Below are 27,667 nucleotides of genomic sequence, written 5' to 3'. Positions count from 1 at the left end.
CTGAAACACGTTAATGCAGAGGGATGGCGTTGCTCAACATGCCTGGCCAGAGAACGCCACGCATGTCTTCTACAACAGGCAGAGGCTTTTTGGCAGATAATCAGGCAGATGAGTTGATACTGAAAGGATTCATTGAAGGTAGTAAGTTTGAAAAAACTGCTGAGTGTAGGCTGACGAAGTCACTTGCTTTTTAACTTACTAAGCAGTTGCAATCTGTGTTCTTTGTACAGGTCAGGTTTTGTGGATATGACTGAAGATTTTGATGTATCCTCTTTTGATCAATAAGCAGGGCTGGCGTGAAGGGTAGGCGTGGTCACCAGGGCTGGCTCCAGGTTCTTGAGGGCCCTTCAAATTGCCCCCCTCTCTGTGAATCTGCCTTCCCATCATTACTGCTCCTCCTCCTCTTCCTCCTCCTCATTGCTACTACTTGCTTGCTTGACAGGCGGATTGCCAGAGAGCAAGCAGGCCATTGCTTCTATTGCTCCTCTTTCTTACCACCTCTGCGTCTGGACCAGAGTGAGAGGCAGGTGAACAAACAAGTTGCAGTGGTGAAGAGGAGGCGCAACATCAGGCCACGCTTGTCAGTGGGCTCTCAGCAAATGCCCCACCATGCTCGCCCTAATGGTTGGGTACTTGTCAAGGGCCTACATGTCCCAGTTCAGAAACACAGGGAGCTGGGAGAGGAAGGATGGATCACAGCTGGCATGGTTTCTGTACTGGCTAGTGAAGAAGGTGACTCACTTTCCCTGCAGCTGGCATGGAAGCTGAGTGAGCTGGAGGAGGAAAGGCAGAATCTGGCCTTCCTCTTTTACCCTGCTCACTTGCCTGGATAGACTATCATGCACTCACCTGTGTGGAATTCCTGGACACCTATGGCAATTAGAGAAGTAGTTAATTACAAGGTTGCAGTAATCTGATGATTATTCATAAGCAACTCCCACTTGAAATCAATAGGACTTCATGATTAATTGTTGCAGGAGTTGCAGCCTGGCACCTATGATCCTAAACTCGTGACACAGAAGAAAAATCAATTGATTTCAGTGGAACTTTGTTCTACACAGCTGTGTTAAGTGCTTGCATCAAGAAAAATATAAACAAGCCAATGGTACTGGAGACTTCACTGGGGACCATTCTCATTAAAATCTGATTAGGCACCTACACATTGAATGAAGTGAATGAGTTGTCTTATTACAGGATTAGCAGTTTCCTCTATAAACACATGCATTTTCATATTGTCATTACCCAATTGTTCATCATTGTACCAAATGCGCATTACATCATGCTTATTTTCTAACCTGTGCCAAAGTCATTTTGAAGGAAAGAAGACTGAATTGCATATGACTTTTAAGTTAAGTGGCCAGTTTGTAAGAGTTGAATGCATAGAATGTAAAGGAGGGAATTCCAAAATGAAAAAGCCTGGAAATTCCAGTGCATGGGGTGGGTGGGATATGCACACAACTGTTTTGAATGTGTGTTTTCAATACTGGAGACTAATCTAGTGAACTAAAAATTTTCCTTGCATTTTCTCTTTCTAAGCCCAACTCAAACCTGCAGAATTGCAGTGTACGAGCACTGCCGGATGCCTCCACCACCATAATAGTGTACTGTTGCAAAAAATCCAACAAATATCTTTGGGAGACCACATTTATTCCCCCAACCCCAGGATCACTCATGTTGTACCGAGGTAGAGCTATGTTGAATCCTTTCTTACCGAAGTCTAATGTATCAAAAGCACGCTTGTTTATGACTGAGGGTTAGTGTCGTTGTGTGATCTGTCCCTAGAGACCAAAGGTATGTGGGAAGAGGGAAGTTTTTCAAACAACGATATTCAGTGATAACAGGCCATCTACAGGCAGGAATGTTTGCCTGTTTGAAAACAGATAAAAGTCTTTCAGCGTTCTCTCTTTCTTCCTTCTCCTCTTCCCCATGTGGTGGTTGACTGGTATGTGTGTATGCGTTTAAGCTGCTGTCTGTGCCTATGAGCGAGTTTTTTGAAATAATAAATTCTTCAGGGGCCTAAATAGCTGGGAAGGAAAGATGTCTTAAATAAATGCATTTATTCTTGAATTGGTAACATCACCTAGGGGGAAATGTTCAAGCTGCAGTCAAAAAGCACATTTGTTTGGGAGTAAGTTCTACTGCAAACAGTGAGACTCGATTCTTTATTGGGCATCTTGTGATGAAAATCCTGTTTAAATGTATGGGAGATGCTAAAGGATAGATCCGTGCCTCTCCCTGCAAGCTGCATTCATTTCAATGGGGCTTGGTGCTGGAGAGGCTTTTGGTGATGTCCAATGCCTCTAGCAATGGTCTTTAAATTGTGTGTTCCAAGAAACTCTGGGATTCCTGGTTGGCTACTCATTGGGGATTCCTCAATGAGATCAGTAATAATGAACAAGCTTCCCCTCTAGAGCAGTATGCCTGCTGTTACTAATCTTCCCCTGCAATGTGTATTTGCAGGGGAGCATTGTCTGTATTCCAGTGCGCTTTCTGATGTAGAGCAAATATGAGGCATGAATTCAGTGTGAGTTCAGGCCTAGAATGTCCTCTGAAGCACCCAGTTACTGAAATGTTCTTCCTACTGCAAAGAAGTCAATGTAGGAGGTACACAAGTTCTGAAGTGATCAATTTGTATGATCATATTGCTACACTATAATTCTAAGCAAACTTTCTGGGAAGCAAGTTGAATGGAAATCAGCAGAGTGTCCTTTGAGTAAATTTTGGTGCTGCTAGTTTATCGTACTTGGAGCAAACTGTTGAGTGTGAATTAACCTGCTCCAGAATCAAAGGCAATGAATTCCATTGTGAAGAATGGTGCAAATTCCTGTTTTGCACAGGTATGTAGAATTTTCTAATGGCATAGCACTGAAGCTTTTTTGATTTGCAGGAATGGAGTGCTAGACATGCATTGTGCCAGAGGTTTCTAAAGATTTTTTGTGCTGCTATTTGATTGAAGTGTATTCTGTGATTTTTACCAGTAGGATGTCTGAAACTGTGTCTATGAAAGCTTATGCCCAATAAGGCGCCACAAGTCAGTCTGGGTGTTTGTGTGTGGGTGTTTGGTGACTGTAACAGGCTAACAGGGTTAAATTTCTGGCAGGTATGTTAAATCTTCAAGCAGTAACATTAAGATGTAAATTGGAAAGTATCATTTAGTGAGTACATAGTATGGCATTGAAGGCCATTCTGTGTTTCTGGAAGTATTTTAACTGCAGAGCTTGTTAGCACTCAAATTACACTTCACTGTTTCATTTTCAGAGTTTACAGGACCTGGTGTGAGGGTCTTAGCACGAGTGTAAAGGAATTGCTTGTGCTGTTCTGGACTGGGTATGGAAATGGGACAGGAATGAGTGTAGGAACTCTTCCGGACGCCTTTCCTGGCGTCCCATTGGCCTCTTCGGTCCAAAGAGTTTCAGAGAAGGGCACAAATGTTTACCTGAGGCTACTTGTGGTAGGACGGTCATCATTTTCTTGGCTAGCTGGGCAGAGTTTACTGGCTCTTCCCCACATCTTAGGGACTGCTGATGGACAAGAATGGCTGTTTGGTTTTGGCAGTGCTACAGAACTCACAAAAACTCAGTGGGTGCTTTAACAGGGTTTTAAAGGAAGGATAAATTCAATCACTGTAAGTGACAGGTACTACTTAATGCTAGTTATAGAATACTTTGCAAATGGAAAGTACTTTACAATTCTTTATTGTGATTGCCCTGAATGCTCTTATGAAGTAGATACTTGTCCTCTCTTTACTCCCTGTCTGTAAAGGCTGAGGAGCAGTGACCAAGCCACAAAGACTGTGGGTTCTGGGTGGCTTGTCACCCACAGCGACAAGCTACCCTGGCCAGGTTTGTATGACATGACAAGCCACACTGCAAATGGGTAATTATGTAAGTCCGACCGGCACGCACTTGTGTGGGAGAAAATAAGCACCATGGCTTTCTTCCCTTCTGTGATTGTGTGAACTGGGCCAATGTGTCCTGTGTGGCTTGAATTCTCATTTGAGTCTAGCTTGACAAGGCTCTCAGATGGAGTTCAACCTATGTGTGACTAGTCTAAACACAGGACTGGTAACTGGGTTCTCTTGACTTGTGCTGGAAAAACCTAGAGACCTCTACTGTTGTATATATAGATGTCGTTGAACAGCCTCTTAAAATATATAATATCAATAAATGGCATAAGTGTTTGTGAAGTCAAAGCCAGTTTTAGATAATAGGCTGTGGAGCACTTAGAGAAATGAATGAGCACTGAACATGTAGATTGACAAGTTTCTTCTTGCTAGCTTGCTACCCCGCAAATTGCATGTTATTCACTTCAGAATCCAATTCACTTCAGAATCCAATATAAACTTCTCCTGTTGACCTACAAAGCTTTTCACTGTCTAGCTCCTTCCTATCTCTCCTCTCTCATCTCACACTATTGCCCCGCTCGTGCTCTTCGCTCCTCTGATGCCATGTTTCTCGCCTGCCCAAGGGTCTCTACTTCCCTTGCTCGGCTTCGTCCATTTTCTTCTGCTGCCCCTTATGCCTGGAACGCTCTTCCAGAACATTTGAGAACTACAAGTTCAACCGCAGCTTTTAAAGCTCAGCTAAAAACTTTTCTTTTTCCTAAAGCTTTTAAAACTTGATTTTGTTCTGACTTTATACTGTTAGTTTTACCCTACCCAGTGCCTGTTTACCCTACCCTGTGCCTGTTTGCATTCTCTTCCCCTCCTTATTGTTTTATTATGATTTTATTAGAATGTAAGCCTATGCGGCAGGGTCTTGCTATTTACTGTTTTACTCTGTACAGCACATTGATGGTGCTATATAAATAAATAAATAATAATAATAGTAATAATAATAAGAAGAAGAAGAAGACCCAAGGTTCAGACTCTGACATCTTCAGTTAAATGGATCTCAGAACATAAGAAGAGCCCTGCTGGATCAGACCAAGGATCCATCTAGTCCAGCACTCTTTTTACACAGTGGCCAACCAGCTGTCGACCTGGAACTCATAAATAGGACAACAGCACCCTCCCGCCCATATCCCCAGCAACTAGGGTATCTCAGAAAGAGCTAGAAAATACCCCTCCCTAAGACTTTAGAGGAGACCCCCTGCTCGAATAGGCTGAATTAGACGTTCATGACCAAATGGAGCTTTTGCTGAGAAGGGTTGCAAAAGGGAATGGGCCACACTAGTCCAGCAGTCATCATCTGTTAAGACAGATTCTGGCCTAATCTTCACCAAGCAGGATATGGCAGTATGAAAGCAGTGTGTGATATATGTTAATAGGACCCAACAGTTGTCAGTGCACTTCAATACCGCTATAAAGCAGTAGTGTGGCTCCTGTCTCTAATATACTGCTTTCATACTGCTTTCATCATGCAATATCCTGCTTGGTGTAGATTAGGCCTCTGTGTGTGCATGTTAGCATTGCAAAGAAAAATGCACCTGCAAGTTTTCATGGGTCTCCTTTTCTTCACAATTATTAGACAATGTTTTGTTTCAGTCTGAATAATACTTGCCCAGTATTGAAATGTACATACTTGGTCCCCATGCCCTCCAAAGCTTATAAGGGTCATCAATAATGTTGAATAATATTTATTTAAATTATTTTTATCCCGCTTCTCAGCCAAAAAAGTCTGCCAGAGTGGTTTACATGCAATCACTAAAAGAAGATAGTCTCTGCCTGCAGAGTTACAATCTAAAAAGTCATGACATACAAGGAAAAAGGGATGGTAAGGGGAAAAGAAAATAAATTAAGTAGGGTTTTCAGCAAGGCTGGTGAAATGGTTCCGTTTCTTCTCTCATCCCCCTCTATACAGCCTGCTGGAAAGTTTGCTGCTGGTGGTGGTGACAATATCCCGGAGAAACCTATAGCTTTCCTGTTACGTTACATCCAGTTCTGTGGCCTGAAAGCAGTTTAGATATAGCTTTCCCCTTTTATTTATCAGCAGTTGAAATGTAATAGACGGTGTAGTAGAACATATTCTTGATGGTGCTTTAAGTTCTGAATAGTGGAAACTGCATTGTATTAGATTACTTCAAGCCACAAGAATGGATCCCTCTTGTGTCTTGAACTGAAGTTAGTAGTAATGAACTGCCTCTAATTCTAGGAATTGTCAATTCCAAACTCATTTCCTTTGGCGTTTCATGAAATTGTGAGCCCATAACTGATAAGCACTAATACAGTGGGTTAGTGAGTCCTAAAATACACTCAAAGCATCTGCAGGAAGGAGGGCTTGCTCCTTCTTGAATTCTAAACATACTGGACTGAACTTTTTCTGTGTTTGAAAATAAGGGACCTTGAACATCCCTGCTGTAAATGCTCTGAAGATACATGAAGCAGCCACCTTGCTGAAGCTGAGCAGGTCCGTGTCTGTTCAGTGCTTCGAGGGGAGACCAATGAAGCCGCCCTGAATTCAACAATAGAGGAATATAATATATATAAAAAGCAGCAGGAGGACTACAGAAATCTCTGAGAGCATTCCTAGTGTAACAATTGTGGAAGGCTCTTTCTGCTAGGTCTGGATACTCTCAGTGGGAGAGATTCTACCTTGTTTTGGAGGAGGGCTTGACAAACAGCTCACTTGTTCTGATCTTTTGAATGGTTCCTGTAAATCCATAAATATGAATATATAATAATTAATAATAATACATTTCTTACCCATCTCTCCCTCTGGATCGAGGCAGGGAACAACATTGAATACAAAAATACTCTAAGATACATAAAACTGATTAAAAACATGTAACACTAATACATTATTTAAATAACAGCGAGACATCTTAAAATTCGAGTGGGTAGGCCTGCCGGAAGAGATCAGTCTTTATAGCTTTCTTAAATTTGGAAAGATTCTTAAGTTGGAGAATCTCCCCCAGCAGGCCATTCTGCAGTCTGGGAGCAGCAGAAGAGAAGGTCCTCTGGGTAATGGTTGTTAGCCTAGTTTTGGCTGATTGGAGTAAATTCTTCCCAGAGGACCTGAGTGTGCGGGGCGGATTGTACAGGAGAAGGAGATCCTGCAGGTAACCTGGACCCCAACCATGTAGGGCTTTAAAGGTAATAACCAACACTGTACTTTGCCCAGAAACTAATTGGCAGCCAGTGAAGTGATTTTAAAGTTGGTGTAATATGGTCACCCCTAAGTGTACTGGTGACCAACCTGGCTGCCATATTTTGAAATGTTTTAACAGCACAGCTACTGATGAGGGAAGGTCAAATCATTTAGGTTCAGGCTTCCCTAGTCAAACATACCCTCCTCTTCTCCTCCCCCCTGGCTTGGGCCCTTTCAAAAGCCCTCCCCTTAGGCAGATTTGGCTCTAGGCATTCCTATCCTGCGCTCTCTCTGCAAGCAGACTTTGAGGAGAGAAGGATTAGCACCTCAGCTATCTACTCATTTTATCTCCACTCTAGAGGCCTAGCCCAGGAACCAGGTATATATCATGGGACTGGGGAGCGAAAGGATTGTGTTCAGACTTGAGCGGTTCAGGCAGAGACCTGGGGGTGAGGCTGGGTTAGCATTCATGTAATTTCTATTTAGGTGGGATATAAGAAATGGGGATAGGAGGAAGATGAGGTGCTTGTTTCTGGGATCTCATCATAAAACAGGAAGATACAAATTGATTTGGTTTTTTTTTTAATTATTTTTTTAAAAAATTGGATTTTTTTTTAAAAAGCATTGAATACAAAGCTCTCCTTTCAAAATTAATTTGATAATTAAATACAGCAGGGTGGGAAGTGGGTGTGTTAATGGTAGCAAGACTACAAAGTCAGGCTAATGACTATTAGTTACAACTTATTTTTCTCTGCCCCCCATCTTGAACTGTTCTGGGGTCACTCTTGTCCCTGCAGCCGCATATTTCAGAGGAATATCAGTAGCAGACGGCAGCCCCATTTCAGGCAAGCTCCTCCGTTACCGAGCTTCTCACTGAACATAGTTTGGAAAACCACTTCATAAGGCGTCATCCTATTTTGCCGTTTTGAAAACACAAGTTTTGTGTACTCTGTCTGTCTCATAATAGGCAGCTGCCTGCATTCTAGTCTGTGAGATTCTTTGAATGCAAATATTTGATTCATGTTGGATTATGTAAGACTGTTGGAAGAGCTTATCTGTTGGGCTTTGACCTGCCACTTGCTGATGCCCTCCTAATTTACCATGCCTGGATGAATGCATTTGGGACAACGGTTCGCAGCTCTTGCAAAAGGTGACAAATTTGTTCCTGTGCTCAGAAGGAAGGATGACGGCAAGATTTTCATATGGCTGTTTCCGCTGAGTCATCTGTACAGTCCGGGAAGGGGAGGGGGGTGTTTTTTGACTGGTATCATGTGTTGCCAAAGTTAAGTACAAACAACCCCCAATCACAACCTGCCTCTTCCAAGGAAGATCTTGATGGATACATTTTCCCCCCCGTTTTGGAAGGTGTTACCAGGGAATAAAGGCACTGCGTACAGTGCACATGTTAGAGGAAGTGCGGTTTCTTTGTTTTTAAATGCTGCAGTGAGAAAATGTGAAGTTACGTGGAGATGCCTCTGTGGGATTATCAATGGTGTAACTTGACAACTGTTTCCCTTACTAAGGGTTTATGCCTGCATTGCAGCTGGCATCACAATACTAGTTTGTTTGGAGGTAATTCCTACTGCATTCAGTGCGGCTTACTCCCAAGTAAGTTTGCACAGGATTGCAGCCTCAGTGTACTTAAGCCAGGATTCCACCTACACAGTGGTTTCAGGGCAGCTTACTTTATGTTTTAAAATAGCACTCCTCAGTGCACACAGAACAGTCCTAGCCAACTCTTCCTATCTCACCTTGAGGATCAGCCCCAATATTAACATTTCTGTACTTGCATCTTGGATGTGAATGCCGAATCGCATACGACGCTGGAAACGATGTGAGTGCACCTTCCGTGAGAAAAGCCAGGCGTGGACCTGTCTCTGGATACCTGCTTTGTCAGAAAAGGCTGTTCATAATAAGGCTAAGCATTTGCAAGATGCTTTCAAGTGTCCAAAGTGCTTCAGCCTACATTGAATCATAGAATAGCAGAGTTGGAAGGGGCCTACAAGGCCATCGAGTCCAACCCCCTGCTCAATGCAGGAATCCTCCCTAAAGCATCCCTGACAGATGGTTGTCCAGCTGCCTCTTGAAGGCCTCTAGTGTGGGAGAGCCCACAATTGACCTCATTAATACTTACAGCACCCTATAAAACAGGTCACTGTTACAATCTCTGTATTGCAGATGGGGTTGAGGGAGTGTCCGGCAGCTTGCCTAAAGCTACTTGGTGAGTTTGTCAGTCAGATGATACCTGATACACATGCTAGCTCTGGCTTTGATAGGCCCTTTCCCTATCAATTGGTGGCGGGCAATAGAAGATAAACCCTTCGCCTATCAAACAGTGGCTGATAATAGAAGATTAGCTCTATTCAATTTGTTAAGCTCACGTGGTTGAGTGAGAGACAGAGGATATACTCGTGGTTGAGTGGGAGACAGAGGATATACTCGTGAGCCCTTCCCACCTCTCCCACCCCTCTATAGGGATGGCGTCACCGTGCTTAGCTCCACAGTTCCCCACACATTGCAGGGCCTATCTGCCTGTACCTGACATGGGCTCCCTGCTGCACAATTCTGCTCTGTAACACACGGAAAGCTACAGAGCTGAGCACAATGATGCTGCAAAGGTGGGGTGAGGCCAGCATGCATGGGTGACCATATGAAAAGGAGGACAGGGCTCCTGTATTGAAAAGGGAATTTCAGTAGATGTCATTGGCATCCATACAGCACCTAGTGAAATTCCCTCTTCATCACAACAGTCAAAGCTTCTTCTAGCTATACTAGAGTGACCAGGTATAAAAGAGGGCAGGGCTCCTGCAGCTTTAACTATTGTGATGAAGAGGGAATTTCACCAGATGCTGCATGCATACCAATAACACCTACTGAAATTCTCTTTTCAATACAACTGTTAAAGATACAGGAGCTCTGTCCTCCTTTTCATACGGTCACCCTATTTTTCTCCACACACAGTGTCAGTGGAGGCCGGTGTCTCCCATGTCAGTGGGGCGGTGAATCTGCCCCAGGTTTCAGTCAGAACTCTAAAGGCACTTTCCAAGGTGCGACACATCTCTGACTAGTTCTGAATAAAACTTGAAGCAGATTCGCTGCCTCACTGACATCAGAGACACCAGCCTCCACGACATGGTCTCCACTGCTCGAGTATATTATTAGTTATTTCTTACATTTATATCTCGCCTTTTCCTCCAAGGAGGCCGAAGCGGCACACATGATTCTCCTCTGCTCCATTTTATTTTGACAACAGCCCTGTGAGGAAGATTAGGCTGAGACGTGCCCAAATTCACCCAGTGAGCTTCATGGCCAAGTGGTAGCTGGATCAAGGGTCTCCCAATCCACTTTTAACCCTCAGGCCCAGGAGGCCTATGTCCATGACCCAATAGTTGTTGTCCTGTTGCTCTTTATGTCAAAGAATGGTATTAGTGTACATACTCCTAAACAACTTGGGACTAAGATACCTGAGAGAGCGACTTCTCCCTTACCAACCTCCCCATTCACTGAGCTCATCAGACAGCAAAGTCCTGGACCTATGGCTCAATTAGAGTCCACCTGGAGAAGAGCCTTCAATGTGGTGGCCCCGAACCTCCCTGCCTTTGGAGGTCAGCCAGGCGCCAACATTTTGCTGTTTCCAGCTCCTTCTGAAAACATCTTTATTTCAGGAAGCCTTCTTTGACTGCCCAGCCATGGTTTTATCACAATTCTGTTTCTTTTTTTAAAAAACAGTAATAATTTTAGCATGGTATTTTATTCTTTTTGTATCTTTTATTGCTCACTGCTCCAGAATCTGTCTAGATATGGAGTGGTATATAAATATTGTAATAATAGTAATAATAATAATAATAGATATTAAAAATACTTCGGTCTAGCCAATTCTTGGTGAACATGTGTAATCACAAATAACTATAGCTGTTGGTTTGGGTCTGATTTGCGTTAAAACAATAATCTTAATAAAAAGGGACAGGAAGACAAAAGATGCTCCCACCTAAGGTATAGCCTTTTAAAATTGATGATAGGGCACAAAAGCAACCCATGTATTACTCAATGCTTTGCCGACAAGATAAAATAGTGGTTATCCAGACATGTAATCACAAGGATAAGATTCTTAGAGGAGATATTGCTCAAATCAGTATCATTTGCATGTTCTAAAAGCTGCCAGAGCCACCTTAAACTCAAAAGAAGCAAAACCTTGGATTCAACCCATGATCCTCCAAGGTTGACTTGGCATATGTACAGTAGCTCCCAGATAATTTTTTAAAAGGTGTTTGTACATATTTACCTCCCTGTGGAAAAACAGGCATAGACAACATAAGGCCTGCAGGCTGTTTTTGGTCTCTGTTCATTACATTGTCCTTTTCTGCTGAAAGGACAGGGCAGGATCTACACTACTGCTTTAAAACAGTTTATAACAGTAGTGACAACTGTTGGGACCCAGGACACACTACGGCGCACATGACGCACAGGTGATCCCGGGATCAGGGAGGGATGATCCCTCCCTTGCCCTGGGATCTCGCCCTGCCCTTTGAGCCTGCTTTTTCTGGTATCAGCCCAAGACCGCTGAACGCGTGTGCTGGCGTCGTGGTTTGCTCCTTGTGGTTACTTGTGAGGAGTTGGGTCCCGCGCATGGGAGTTGGGTAGGGGGAGCGGGGATTTTTTTATATAAAAAACCACCCCACCTAACTTTGAGTGTATGTGTGCATCTTATAATGGAAGCAACAGTAGTAAAAACACCAGAATTGTCATTACTTAATAAATTGGATGGGCAAAATCAAACTTTATTATATAAAAAGCAAATTGAGTATTTTCTAATAGCAGCGCATAGGTTGATAGCCAAATGTTAGAAGGACGCAAAAAGTTTAAACATAAGGAAAAGGTACAATATAGTATGGGAAATAGCACTGTCAGAGAAACTTACCCAACGTCTGAGGCCATAGCTAGATCAGGGCTTATGCCGGGGATCTCCCTGGGATCACATGATGCACAGGGGATCCAGGGAGCAGGGAGGGATGATCCCTCCATTTCCCCAGGATTTTGCCCTACCCTTGCAGCCCATTTTTTCCGCGGTCCCAGGAACCACAAGGAGCTAGGAACCGTGCATGGGGCGCAGAGCGCCGATTGGGAATGGGGTGGGGAGAGCGGGGAAATTATTATTTCCCTTCCTTTGAGTGCATGAGCGTTCATGCACTTCTTGTTTTTTGTTTTTTTAAAGAAAATGGCGGGCACGACGTCCTCTCCCTCCGAGGTCGTCACATGCTGCATGTAAACAGAGGGGGAGATTTCGCTATAAAAATATCGTGAAATCCTCACCCCTCCGTCGCACCAGACCAGGTAGGTCTAACTGAGGCCTGAGACTATTAAGATGGCTAATAAAGACACTTTTGCAACAGAATGGTGTTGTTGTATTACACATACAAACAAAAGAATAGCATCAACACAGGTTTCAGCTGCCTTTAACAGCTGATGGCTGCAGTAACGTTTAACCCAATGGAAGAAGCAGAAGGGTGATATGTGTGGAATTCCCAATTGTTCTCATTAAATACTTTCTCTGGAGACAAAATAATGGTCAAATATACAGTGTCAGACCGGTTGTTGCTGTAGTTAAAAAGTCTATAAAGATTAAAATTTAGTTGAATTGTATAAGTAATAAAGCGAAGAAGACAAAACCATCCTTACCTATGCAACTCTATGGGGAAAATATCAAAGAGATTGAATTGGACGGTGTGCTGTATGCTGAAATGGAAAGATCGATAAAAATATTTTTTTTAAAAAGAAAAAAGTGTAATGAGTGTGTGTGTGTGTGCATGTGCGTTCATGCGTGCATATCCCGTTAGGCTGTTACCTTTAGTATAAGAATAGGGGCGTTGAAAATGTGCCTCTGTTTTCCTTTTGTGACATGTTGGATGGTATGTAATGGTGTCATATAATCTATTGCCTGAGGCAGGCACCTCACCCTTCCTAATAATAGGGACAGCCCCTGCTTTCAGTGTTGTTTAATCTGGTGGATTTTTTGCACAAACGAGAGCAGGTAACCTTTGGTGCTTGTGAGCTTTTGCTTACTGAAGCGTGGAGTCTGGCTCGGCCTTCTTCTCTTCCGCCCCCACACTGTTGCCACTGATTTCAGCCAGTTTCTTGTGCAAGCTCTGAATTCTACAGAACTGTTTACCAGTCCACTCACCCCTCGTGTCCGCCCACATGCTGAAAGCTGCAAAATGTTAAAAGTCATGGGCACTCAAAAAAGAGACTTAGAAAAATCCTGGCTCATGATGCCTTTTAATATCAGGCTTTTGTGTGTGTGTGTGTGTGTGTGTGTCCGCCATGTTTTATCTTGAGCAGTCAGAAGAGCAGTATTTAACAGAAAAGGCCTTGCCTCAAATGGGTGCTTGGAAATGGCATGTGTTTACAATATTTAACACATCCAACATGTGTCGGCAGCATACAGGGTTACGGCAAGCGGAAATTTGCTCATGCAACAGTACTTTTTGTTCCACGACTCCCAAAGCCCCCCCCCCCGAGGGTGGGAGGATGTTGGGCAAAGTTTGGGATGTGGCACGGGGGTGGGGGAGGCTCCAGTGGAAAGAGGGAATTGGCAAAAAAACCCTCTTCTTTGAAAAACCTCCTAAATTTTTGCTGCTGCTTTTAAAACGTTGAAAAATTCTTTGAGTGCGTTTCATCAGTGTTTTTATTGTATTTGTTTTTATTCTGTATGTTGTTCTGTGAGCTTCGGCTATAGGGTGACTCATACATTGAATAAGTAAATAAAATTGTGCATGCCATATACCAGGCTGTCCCCCGACCCTCGGTACAATCTTTTTAGGGGGCTGCTGCAGAGGGGAAGAGAAGGTGGGAATTGCATGAGTGGACTTCCACTCACATAACTTTGGTTACAATCCACAGTATTTTTCCAGAGCATAAACAGATTTGCACTTTCTTATCCCATTGAGAGAAAATGCAGAAGTGAACTCAGGGCTTGTGCCTATATCGGACCCACAAATTCTGCCCCAAAGCATCGTGGGGACTGAGCAAAATATCTTACATGAACTCATCTGCCTGGATGTGCAGCATTACTGTAATTGTATATTCACGACTGACGCTTTTAAAAAAAAGTGTATATGAGTAAGAGCATGCAAGAGAAGTAAAGCAATACGACTTTCTTGTACGAAATAAAATTCTATTAAAGCCTCAGTAAGTTTCAAACTGTAAAGAAGCCCTTTGCGGGAGGCACTAAAAATGTGTAAACTGCCCAGAGAGCTTTGGCTATGGGGCGGTATATAAATGTAATAAATAACAACAACAACAACAACAACATCATTGGAATATAAGGTAAAATCCAACCTAAGCAATAAGTAGGACTTAGATTGGATTTCACTTATAATGTTTTAAAAATCTCAACATACATTAAAATGTGCTGTGTTCTGTGAAAATACTTTTTTTCCGATATAAAAATGATCCACCTGACATTTAGAAGCATTCCCATCTGAAATTTTATGGTCAAAAATATATATATGCCACAATAAAATGTTTAGCCTTTTGAGGATGTCTTAGGGCTCTTTTTGCTGCAATGGACTAACAGGGTTCCCCCTCTGCAATATGATCCTGCAGACTAGGGTGGCCAAGTATCCTACGTTACAGAGGACAGTCCTCTATTTTGGAATAATGGTAGAGGGCAGTCCTCTATTTGAAGACGTGTCTAGTCCAAGTCTGGTTTAAAGTCAAAGACCCATAATGAGGGAAGCACAGCAGAGGCTGTGAAGTTGCCCATCAACAATTCACACTTGAACCACTGCTTGAGCAAACCCAGAGGTCACCTGGTCAGTCATCGCCACTATGGTGGTTCGTCTTGTCATTCTATTTTAATTAAAGCTATTTCTAAATTTGCAGCTATACATATACATTTTCATATGCATACTGGTGTCCTCTTTTTGGGGAGAGACGTCACTCAACTTGTGATCTACCAACAGCCATGTGATAGAAGCTATCAATTTGGTTTTAAAAAAGAGGACTTTCGTTTGCCAGGAAATGAAATGGCAAGATAACCGAGGTTGAGATTGGACATCCAATATTAGCGGAGGAGAGTGCACAAATTGATAGATTTCTGTTATGTGCTTTTAGGCTTAGCACTTCTAGGCTGCTGTGGAATGGATTTAATGAGTTTAAATTTAATGTATAAAAATACATTAAGTGCCCAGACGACATTATAATGCCATCCAATGGATCCTGTGGGGATTTGTGTATTGTACAATCCTGTTGGAGAAAATTGGCTTAATGTGCAAATATCAACAGATGTTCTTTCAGGGGAACAACGTCATGCTGCGTTGATGGGTGTTCTGTTAGATGTTTGTAGAGCAATGGTGCACAACTGTTATTGCATTAGGGTGCTAAATCATTTTAACAGGCGATGAACACATGGTCAATTCAGTTTTTGTCAGTGTTATTTTTCCATTTTTTTTCATTCACAAAAGTCTAGAAATTTAACTTATCTCCTCCCCGCTCCCCCCCCCCCCCGGGACCCTAATCTAATTGTGCATGGTACACATGGGGCCCCGTGGTTGATCATCAGTGTACTAAAATTTTACCTTTATTTCCTTTTTTTAAGTACACAGGGTCAAAACCAGCAACAAAACCAAACCTTGTAGGATTTTGACACTGTTGTTCTTAACTGAGCAACATATTATATGTTTAATTCAGCACTGGGAGAAAAAAATCTGAACTGTTAAATTTAATATATGACCTTAAATTTCCAAATAGAATGTAAAAATAAAAATAAAAATCATCTGGGTAATCACATTTCACTAAACCCCCACCCCCACATGCTGTACAGGGACACTCTGGAACCCTGTTGAGTTTCAGGTTCAGACGTCACAATGAACAACCCAAGGAGGGAGTGTCCCTGGGTTGTTTATCACAGCAGGAGTGGGTAGTGGCCAGGAACCATATTCATGTTCGCACCTGCTCATCCATGGCTAACCTGGGTTTGTTTAATCTGTGGTTAGCTGTGACATGTGAACAGGGTCAGAGTCATATTAACTTATCTTGGGGACAGTCCCTAAAAACAACAGGAACACAACTGCCTTGTCTGGATTTCTAACAACAGGTGAAGGGTGCTCTCACTGGAGGTCTTGAAGCCTAGCCTGGACAGTCATCTGGGGATGCGGTACTGACTCCTGTTGGGGTGTAGGTTCTCAGCAAGTGCTAGACCATGCCAATCCTTGATGCTCTAGCATTTCTTGATCTGAGCTGGGGATTGGACAAGATGGCTTACAAGACTCTGTGACCTGCCCAGAGAGCTCCGGCTATTGGGCAGTACAGAAATGTAATTAATAAATAAATTAATAAATTAATAAATAAATAAATAATAATGAAGACCCCCCCCTCCGGCTCTGTGATTCTATGATTAACTCCTATGCACTCTGAGAATAAACCTCTCCAGGCGGAGGAGTGATGTGTAAATCCAGTTTGAACCAGAAAGATGTGATTGGCTATCGAACATTTAGCATACTCTAGCCTACAGCATCAGTCAGGCTTAGATTTAGTGCCAGGCGGCTACCAGGACCACTGGGTTCAGGCTGAAACAAAGATAGTGCAAACCATTAATCTTCGCTCCTAAAGCTGACAACACTTTTGCCTGTGTGGCCAACATTCTGTTAACGTTTTTCTTTTTAATTTGCGGGCACCGTTTAACAGATGGTGTGAATGATTGTGATCGGATCCATGAGTGCATGCAAATTTGCTGCCCTATATGATAGGGATAAACATGCATCAGAACTGTGAAGTGGGCTACAATGCAACACAAATAAGATATTCACAAGAGGGACAAATGGATGAAGGGATGTCGAAGATGCTTCTGCTTCTGGACATTGCTTGGTCTAGGGATGGCCTGGCATAAGTTACTGGTTACTTGCTTGAATCTTCTTGGGCATAAAGTTGATTTATATTTGCTATGCCACAAAACTTTTATTTTAAGAGGCTTAGATTTTTGCTGACTTGGCCAGTACCGTGGTGCTAATTATAAGAACACAAGAACATATGAAGAGCCATGCTGGATCAGACCAAAAGTCCATCTTGTCCAGCATCCTGTCCACATGGTGGCCAACCAGCTGTTGACCAGGAACCCACAAGCAGGACACAAGAGCAACACTCCCTCCTGCCCATGTTCCCCAGCAACTGGTGTATATAGACTTATTGGCTCGGATACTGGAGGGAGCACATTGCTGTCAGGACTAGTAGCCATCACAGTGTCCTACTAAAATACACAGCTTGGTTTTAATATCTTGGCTATGCTTAAGTAAACCTGGCAACATCATGTTAAGTAAACCTGGCAACTCTCACACTGGGGTCAGTGATACAGCCAGTGGTTTGGAGTCTTCTTCCTTGGGGTCTTCCTTCATTTCTGGAAATGAAGCCTAGAAAGGGAAGGAAATTTAATTCGGCACACCAGTTTTCCTGTTTGTTTAAATTGTGCTTCAGAGTGCACAACATTCTTACAGCCAAGTTTAGTTTCTTCTCTCTCTCTCTCTCTCTCTCTCTCTCTCTCTCTCTCTCTCTCTCTCGGGTTTATTTCTTCCCCTCCCATAATGACCTCAGCAAGATCATAGAGGTCTGCTAAATTGCTTGGTGCAGCAGACAGGAAATGGATCTGTTTGTGTAAGTTATGCAACTCTGTTGAAAAAAAAAGGAGCCACGTGGGTGATAGAACCAAAGGGGATGTCTCTGATAGCTTAAGCAGCAGTTACACGGTCTGGAATAATAACCTTAAAGAGGTGCGAACGAGAAATAAATTGTTGAAAAATCACTGGGACAATTGCAGCTATTTTCAAACTATGTGGCAGGCTTTAGCTTGACTTCTGTTTTGTTTTTGTTTTTGGAGATATTTGAAGCTCTGATTTTTTTTTTTTTTTTTGGCAGATTATTTAACAAGGGCCCTATTTCAGGTGGTGGTGGGGATGCCAACTGATGGGCCTAGTGTGCTCCTCTGCCTTTGATTTACCTGTAGGTATTGGCAGGTGAAACCTTTCATGTCACGCATAGGAATCTGCATTGACTCCTGCTAACGGCAGCAGAGTGGATTGAGATACCGTGTAAACAGGAACCGCTACAGAGTGAGCGATCCCAGAGGGGGTACAGAGACAGAAAGTTTCCATGTGTGTGTGTCAAGATTTGCAAGATCCACTCTTACATATTTAAGATAAAATTGAAAAAGTGGCGAGTGTAACGAACAATAATTATTTGTTAATGACTAAAAAAACCTCCGGTGCTCCAGGGGAACAATCTCATTGGCAGTGTTTGTGCCCAACGGTAAGCCAGAATTCCGAAGAATCCTGGCTTGCTGTTCATAAGCTGCATGCTGGTACATGCTGGATTTCTTCTGCCACAGGGAGCAGCTAAACTAACCAGGAATGTAAAGCTTAATGTGCTGTCTAAACTGGGGCTCCTGGCTTGTTGTGCCCCTTACAAGCCAGAATCGCAAAAACGGGTTTTGTTCTTGGTTTACGATTCTTGGCTTGTTTGGGAGCAACAAGCCCGGAGTCCCAGTTGGGATGCCACAATAAGCTTTTGATACCTTGTTAGTTTAGTTTGGAGTGGGCAAACTGTGGTCCTCCAGGTGTTGTTGGACAGCAGCTCTCATCATCCCTAACCATTGGTTGTGCTGGGTAGGCCTGATGGGTGTTTGCAGTCCAACGACCTCTGGAAGGCCACAAGTTGCTCACGCCCGGTTTAGCTGCTCCCTCTGGCGGGAAGACCCAGGCAGGAGCAAACAGGCTGCATGCGCAAGTGCGCAGCTTATGAACAACAAGCCAGGATTTTCTGGCATTCTGGCTTATCGTGTGTATTGTGAAACTCAAAGTGTCTGAGGGGGGAAACAACTTCTCCACCCTTGGCCTTCTTAAATGGCAGCCCTCTTTAATTTAGCCGTGAGCACTGTGAAGCTACACATCAGTAGGCTTGCTCCTTATTAAGTTTCTTTCCTGCAGTAAAGGGAGCCTGGCGTGGTTCAGACCTTGATGAAAGGTCCTGCAGAACTGTTCAGTTTTCTCTAGTTTGTGGGCCATTGCACAATCTTTCTGACCTCAGCCAAACCTGTTGTTTTTACAGTGCCTATCTGAGCTGGCCGTTCTGTCCCTTCATCCATCCGTCCTTCCTTCCTTAAGCTTATTTGCGAGCCTCTGCTTTCTAACCATGTGATTGTAAAGAAAAAGGTCATTAACCTTGAGAAAGCAGGGTAAAGGAGGTAACGCTTCCTGATTTTCCTTTCAACTTTTGTAAATCAGAGAAGAGGGAACAAAGCGAAGATGATGACAGGGCTAAGAACAAAATTAGAGATTCTTTTCAGGATATAAAAAGTTATCATGCTCCTTAACCCCATATTTGATGCCAAAGTGTTTGGCTGAAACCTGTTTTAGCTGCTTTCCCTATAGCACAAGCTAGGATTGATGCCCTTAATTGATGCCGGTGGCGATTCAATAGGTAAAGTTTCTCCCATTGCTGTGTATTCATGCTGAGAAAAGTTCAGCAGTTATTTAGTTATTTATTTATCATTCTACATTTATACTGTTTAATATCCTAAGATCTGCAAGTGGTTCACAATATACACACATCTAAAACACAGTATAAAACCCATATACAAACAGTGGAAACAATAAATACATAAAAACATTACAACAAAACAATAGTAAAATGGAGCAATGGCATCCACTACAAGTCAGGGAAAACTTAAGAAACAACGATGTCTTCAAGAGGCATTTAAAACTTGACACACTTTCTGCCTCTCGTTCACAAAAGATCAAAACATTAAAAATCGATGTACAAAATTTAAAAACATAAAAACAGCAGACATAGAAACAACATACATCTAAAAACAACTTTGATCTGCCAGCCCCCCCCAAAAGGGGGGAAGTTATGCATAGATTTCAAGAAAAGCAGACTATATATCCATGTATTTATCCATTTGCAAGTTGCGCCTATATAACACCCGTTCAAATATTGATAGTGTTGTTAAGTCCGCAATCCATTGCATTATGGGAGGTGAGCATTTGTCCTTCCAACATGATAATATAAGTCTCTTAGCTGTCATAAGGGCTCTGAAAATCCATTTGTGCTGACCATGTGTTAACTTCCAAGAGATTGGTAGGTAGTTTAGGAGGACATGAACATCATTCCATATTGAGGATGGTTTCAGTAAAAAATGATGACCGCTCCCGATGGCTTCATATAGCTGTTAAACTATATACAAAATAAAGTTCTTTGGCACCCCACAATTGGTGGGCCAAGGCACAGTCCTCCCATGTTGTTCACATTTCCACTGAGGGATGCCAGAACTGCTTTCCTCTTCTCTTGGCACAGGTGAGGTCAGTGGGTCTTGTGGGGGCAGGGGGAAGAAATATGGGCCAAGCAGGAACATCCCAAAATGCATGCTTTGATCATAGTGTGAGTAAAATATAAACAAACACATGAATATCTGTAGCATGTGGTATTCCCTTCCCCTAGGACGGGTGGGCAGAAAGTAGATCTCCAGATGTTTTGGACTTCAACTCCGAGCATTCTTGACCATTGGCCGTGCTGACGGACTTCTGGGAGTTGAAGTCTCAAACATCTGGAGATCTACCTTCTGCCCAGCCATACCCTAAAAGTCCATCTATCTCAGCCTGTATCCTTTCCAGAACTGTTAAACAGTTTTCACTGGTATTCGTTTCAATTGGGTACCTTGTTTTTATATGATATGCTTTCCTTTATTGTGAGCTATTACATACACTGGTCTCTTGGGAAGGAGCAAGTTAGAAATAAATGTCTTCATTTCAATAAATACCTTTTTGTGATGATTCCTCTTAGAATGGGTATGCTAATGGGTCCGCTTTAACACAGAAAGGGCAGACTGAACCTTTCTCTTTTATTTTTCTCGATGGCATGTGTAAAAGTCTGGGGAGTGATGTGTCGGTTATGAGCTGCTCATTTCTGGCTGTGAACTAGCATTATGGCACATAACAGAGCTGTCAGTTTTGTGGAGAAGGGACCGTGATGATCTGACTTGATGAGCTCCGGATGGTTACAAAAGAAATTTGTACCGGAGGAAACAACTGTGTGTGTGTGTGTGTGTAAGTGTGTAAGGTCAGGCTAGCTGGTGCCTTCTTCCCATCCCCACCACGCTCATTTATTCCCTTCCTGCCTTATGGCATGCTCTCTTGAACAATCATCTAATTTTTGACTAAAAAAATATCCTATACAGAAGATAAGCCTAAATTAATACCTCTGTACAAAGAATACTAGTACGTTTCAACCAGGCACTCTTGCTGGGTTGTCTTGGATTGTAGATTGTTTCTCTGTGGAACTGGGAACTTGACCCACCAAGGGATAACGACCCTACTTTTAACAGGCATACTTAATTGTGATAGAGAGGCAAGGCAGCTGCTGAGTTTTAGTTTGCTTCAACCTTTGATTTCATACCTTGAGCTTGTAAACAGACTGAAGTGAATTCAGAAGCTGCTGTGGTATAACTGATTGTAGCAGTAGGACTTGCCCTTAGAACAGTGTTGGTCTTTTTTCTTTGGGCAAGTATGCCATAAATCAAGTCCAACATATCACCGTTACTGTCATCCATAGCATGTATATATGTGCCTCCATGCATCCATTCTTTTGGAATCGTTTAGTTATTACAAAGTTGGGGAGTGTGTAGGACAGCATCCCCCAATTTGGTGTCCTCCAGATATTTTGGACCACAACTACCAGCATTTCTGACCATTTGCCATGGTGCTTGGGACTGATGGGAGTAAGGCGCCATGTTGAGTAAGGTTGGTATAGTGGAGTGCCAGTTCCAGGTTTTTGAGGGCCCTTGGGCAAGACACTTACTCCCTGAGTAAGTATACCGCCATTGTTACCAGTTGCTATTGCTCCTCTTCCTCTTCCTCATCACTGTTACTGCTTGCTTGTTTGAGCATGTAGGCAGTGGCATCTACTGCTTCTCTTCACCACCTCCATTATCTGGGCCAGAGTGAGAGGCAGGTGAACAAGCAGGTTGCGAGAGTGAAGAGGAGGAACAATTCCAGGGAGCTCTTATTCATGTCCCCCTTCTAGGATGTGGGCCCTTGGCAGATGTCCAACCATAGAAGGAGTAGGCCGGAATTTAGTCATGACACTATGCCAAAGCCAGGCCAAGGGAGCCACACACATTAGCCACAAACATCTCTTGTCTGTGCTCAGTTGAACCTAGGGCAGTGTGAGGGTGCCAATTGAGTGTATCCAGAGGTGTTGTTTCACCAATAGAAAGGAACAGCTGGTGGAACGGATTCCTCTTCTCCTGTCTGTGCCCCCACAATTTGGTCTGGAGAGGATGGGGAAGTCCCTTCTTCTTGGATGAGGGTTGGATTCAACCCAATGCTGCAAACACAGAATAGGTGAAATGGTCCTGAGCATTGGATAAGAGGTAGTTCAGCCATACCTGGTTATAGAATGGGGCTTGAAGGGGCGTAGATAAATTTCTTTCATTTCTGTGGGGGGGAAAAACCTGGCAAGAATTTTGAGAACTTGCTGACGCCATAGCAGTGTTCCACAGCTGGGTTATCACTGCGAAAACGTATTTCTCACTAATTGCTGTAACGAATGCATCCTCTGATTCTTTCTCTGTTGTTCTGAGTAGAGCCACCCCACTGTTTTAGTTTGAATGGAATTAGTGAGGTGTAGGAGGAACCGGATCACATGAAAACGCTAGTAGCGCTACAGGGTGTGCGTATGTACGGCTGTATAATACAGAAATGGCAGGGCTGCCCGGCACCAAGTCACGAAAAAGGTCAGTGTACTGTTATGGAACAACCCTTCATTATCCACCCAGCTCTGAAAACTGTATTTCATAACTCTTCTAATTTATTCTGTTTGATTAAAAAAAAAGGGGGAAACACCCCCACCCACCCCGGGTTTTCAAGCTCTTCCTTCATCCTTTGATTTATCCCCTCCTTTTTCGGAATGTAAAATGATCTTTCTCGTCTGAGCCTGCTCTAACTCTGGTGAACATTAATAGAATTATGCAAGGCAAACAAATCAATATTTATTGATTCTTTGCAAAGCAGCTGGTAAATAGTACTAAAGATCTGTATGCATAACAGTGCCATGGGACCAGAAAGAAACAACAGTGTAAGAGTCCTATTGGTCAGACCAAAGGTTGTATCCAATGGATACTAATTTAAGTCCCATTCATTTTAATTGCTCTACTCTTAGTAGAACTAACACTGCATACAACCTCAAAAGGCCCATCTAATCCAGAATCCTCTTGCCACCAGTGGCCAGCCACATCCATCCATGACGTCCACAAGCAGAACAGCAAAGGCAAGAGCTTTCTCCATTGTTTGGCCAACCCCAGATTTTGAATTCTGGTTGGCTGTTGTGGCTAATAGCCATAGATAGACCTATTTCTGAAAATGTTTGAGCTGTTGGCAATTACAACGTTTTGTGCTAGTTCAGCCTTCCCTAATCTGGGGCCCTACAGTGTTGAAAAAAGAGAAGAGAAATTTATTGTGCTCAACATGTTTTGGAAATGTCTCCTTCAGGAGCTATAAATCAAACAAATAAATTGAAAGTAAGAATGGTATCTTAAAGACAACAGGCTCATTCTTTTTACAAAGTTCAAGGGGCTTTTCTACACTGGAATTCCACATTATTTAAAATATATATATTTAAAAGTAAATTCCCACCTTAACATAATGTAAGAAGTGCCTTGCTGGATCAGATCAAGGGTCCATCTACTTCAGCACTCTGTTCACACAGTGGCCAACCAGCCATCGGCCAGGGATGAACAAGCAGGACATGGTGCAAAAGCACTCTCCCACCCATGTTCCCCAGCAACTAGTGCACACAGGCTTACTGCCTCAAATACTAGAGATAGCACACAACCATCAGGGCTAGTAGCCATTGATAGCCTTTGCCTCCAGGAATTTATCCAACTCCCTTTTAAAGCCAATTTTAACTAGTTATTACTGCATAATATGAGCTTTTTTCTTAGTAGTCATGGGATATGTTTACTCAGACACCTTTGATATGGGGCTCTGTCATAATCTATTGGAAGTCCAAGGGATGTCTACTAGATGACCACTATCTATATGCTTATTGACACTCTCAAAAATTTAAAAATGATGATGAGGAAGGGTTTCCCTTTGCATAAACTGTGCTGATTCTTCGTCAGCAAGGCTTGATTCTTCATCAGCAAGGCTTGTTCTTTTATATTTTAGGAATATATTTTATATTTTAGGAATCTGCATTATAGTGAATCAGACCCTTGGTTCATTTAGCTTAATATTGTTGACACTGACTGGCAGCGGCACTCCAGGGGTTCAAACAGGAAGTTTTCCAGCCCTACCTGGAGATGCTGGGAATAGAACCTGGGATCTTCTGCATGCAAAGCAGATGCTCTACCACTGAGCTACGGCCCCTCTCCTACATTCAATAACATTTTGTACTAATTAGTCTGAGACGTCTAGAACTTCTCACCTGCTCTTGGATTCTGTTTTAAAAATTAGCATTTGATTGACAGTAAGGAGGCTGATTTTAATGGGTTTACATACTGTTACTAAAAGACCAGCAATTTTAGTTACTCTGGGATTGTTGGTGAATGCCATTTTGGTTCTGATGACTTGTTAATTTGAAATTTGTCAGTGAGCTCTAAAATGTTACTTTTTTGTCACTTCTACTTGACATAGCTCATCAGAGAATTTTAGGACATTTTATAGGAAGACTTCGTTTTATTTTAATTTTTTATTAATACTTTTATTAATTTTCCACATAAACAGAACACATAAGGAACGGTAAAACAACAATACAAACTATACAAACTACATCACAACATAAACAACTACTAAAATGGTCACAAATACATAAGGCTATATTCCATTTAAAGCAATCTTCGTGTCAGACAGCAAGTGTCATATTTCTAGTTTACCAGGTCCGAATTTCATAAGAGCAAGCAAGTATATTTATCAAATGCAAGAGTACAAGTTATATATAAAATCCACATACAAATAAATCATCCTTTTGCAGTTCTTTTATATATTCAGTATAAGTTTTCCAGTCCATTACATATAAAGCTATTGTTCTTTCTTTTACTAACACTGTTAGTTTCGCCATCTCCGCCAATTCCAACACCTTTAGGAGCCATTCTTCCATTGATGGTACTTGTGTTTTTTTCCAATATTGCGCATATAACAATCTTGCCGCCATTGTCATATACTGGAATAACAATCCTTTCTCTTTTAATTGATCATCCATCAGTCCAAGCAAAAACATTTCTGGTTTCATTTCTACATTTACTTTAAAAAATTTTTTTGCATTAATGCATGTATTTTAACCCAGTATGCCTTTGCCCTTTTGCAAAACCATCACATGTGGTAAAATGTTCCTTCTTGCTCTTCACACTTCCAATAGTCCCCCAAACAACCACTATACATTTTTTGCTAACTTTGAGGGGGACATATACCATCTATACATCATCTTATAAAAGTTCTCCTTTAATCTGGTACTTAATGTACACTTTAAACCTTTTATCCACATGTTTTTCCATAGTTCTATTGGGATTTTATGCCCCACATTGTTTTCCCATCTGACCATACAGTCCATCACTTGTTCTTTCTCTCCCTCCAACTTTAACAATAGTTTATATTCTTTAGCAATAAGATGTTCTTCATTAGTACATAATACCTCTTCAAACAATGACATTGAGCCCTCGAATCCCCCGCGCTTACATCACTCTTAAACTTCTCCTGAATCTGTAAATATGAAAACCATTGACATACGTGTCCCTCTTTTAGCAACTCTTCTCTCATTTTTAGCTTACACTCTCCTCAGGATGTCTCCAAGACATCCCTGTATTTTAGCCATTTTATTATTATTATTATTATTTATTTATATAGCGCCATCAATGTACATGGTGCTGTACAGAGTAAAACAATAAAATAGCAAGACCCTGCCGCATAGGCTTACATTCTAATAAAATCATAATAAAACAATAAGAAGGGGAAGAGAATGCACCAAACAGGCACAGGGTAGAGTAAAACTAACAGTATAAAAGTCAGAACAAAATCAAGTTTTAAAAGCTTTAGGAAAAAGAAAAGTTTTTAGCTGAGCTTTAAAAGCTGCGATTGAACTTGTAGTTCTCAAATGTTCTGGAAGAGCGTTCCAGGCGTAAGGGGCAGCAGAAGAAAATGGACGAAGCCAAGCAAGGGAAGTAGAGACCCTTGGGCAGGTGAGAAACATGGCATCAGAGGGGCGAAGAGCACGAGCGGGGCAATAGTGTGAGATGAGAGAGGAGAGATAGGAAGGAGCTAGACAGTGAAAAGCTTTGTAGGTCAACAGGTTTATATTGGATTCTGAAGTGAATCGGATGCCAATGAAGAGATTTCAGAAGTGGAGTAACATGGTCAGAGCGGCGAGCCAAGAAGATGATCTTAGCAGCAGAGTGGTGAACAGAAACCAATGAACTGATGTGAGAAGAAGGAAGGCCAGTGAGAAGAAGGTTGCAGTAGTCCAACCGAGAAATAACCAATGCATGAACAAGCGTCTTGGCAGAAGAGACAGACAAAAATGATCGAATCCTGGCAATATTATACAGGAAAAAACGACAGGATTTAGCTACTGCCTCAATATGAGGAATAAAGGAGAGCGAGGAATCAAATATAAAGCCAAGACTACGAGCTTCCTTGACTGGAGTAAGTGTAACATTATTGACAGTAAGAGAGAATGAGAATAAGAGAGAATGAGAGAAGGAGAAGGTTTAGGAGGAAAAACAAGCAATTCAGTCTTTGCCATATTAAGTTTCAAACGACGATGAAGCAACCAAGCTGAGATATCTGAAAGACATGCCGAGATACGATCGTGAACATCAGGAGAAAGATCCGGAGATGAAAGATATAATTGTGTATCATCGGCATAGAAAGCTTCTTGGGCTGAAACCCACATTGGAGTCTTCTGACATAATTTCAATTTATATTTCTTCCATACATTCAAAATTGTGCGTCTTACAAAGTGATTATTAAAATCCACATTGACCTTTGGCATCTTGTAAAACTTTAATTTCTACTCTGGTTTTTTTTACTTTGCCAAATAAATCTAGAGTTATCTCTGTGCCATTGCTTGAATGCTGCATCCCCTTTTATGATAGGCACCGTCTGGAACAAAAATAACATTCTCGGCAATACATTCATTTTTATCGTGGCAATTCTTCCCAACAGGGATAGTCTCACTTTCTCCCATTTAGCTAAGTCATCTTTAACTTCATTCCACATTTTCACATGGGTTTACATACTGTTATTAAAAGACCAGCAATTTTACTTACTTGGGGATCGATGGTGAATGCCATTTTGGTTCTGATGACTTGTTAATTTGAAATTTGTCAGTGAGCTCTAAAATGTTACCTTTTTGTCACTTCTACTTGACATAGCTTATCAGAGAATTTTAGGACATTTTATAGGAAGACTTCTTTTTATGACAAAAAGGGAGATGGGGAAAAGAGTGATTAAACCAAGCCAAACACTTTGAAGTGTGTAAACTTGGCACTTTGGAAAAGGTTGAAATGTTACTAGTTAATTACTTCCTCACTGCTTTGCTCTTGGCTTTCAACCATTACATGGCGCCTATTTACTGTGAACAGCCAAACTTGGTATAACAAC

General features: G+C 42.1%; 1 protein-coding gene across 2 annotated transcripts in view; it reads left to right on the top strand.

Moving 5' to 3' along the window:
- Positions 1-27,667, top strand: part of FNDC3B (fibronectin type III domain containing 3B) — a 328,130-nt gene that overhangs the window by 5,352 nt on the left and 295,111 nt on the right. The window contains exon 1 of one of the 2 annotated variants that reach the window (XM_063131976.1): positions 7,326-7,407. The exons of the other annotated variant lie outside the window; for it this stretch is intronic. The gene's annotated coding sequence lies outside the window, so the exon portion shown is untranslated. Of the gene's footprint in view, positions 1-7,325; positions 7,408-27,667 lie in introns of those variants that run through there. 2 annotated transcript variants of the gene reach the window in all.

This window comes from Elgaria multicarinata, chromosome 8 (genome assembly GCF_023053635.1).
Source record: "Elgaria multicarinata webbii isolate HBS135686 ecotype San Diego chromosome 8, rElgMul1.1.pri, whole genome shotgun sequence".
NCBI classification, from domain to species: domain Eukaryota; kingdom Metazoa; phylum Chordata; class Lepidosauria; order Squamata; family Anguidae; genus Elgaria; species Elgaria multicarinata.
Note: the sequence above shows the minus strand (reverse complement) of the source record. Positions and strands in the feature narration are given on the sequence as shown.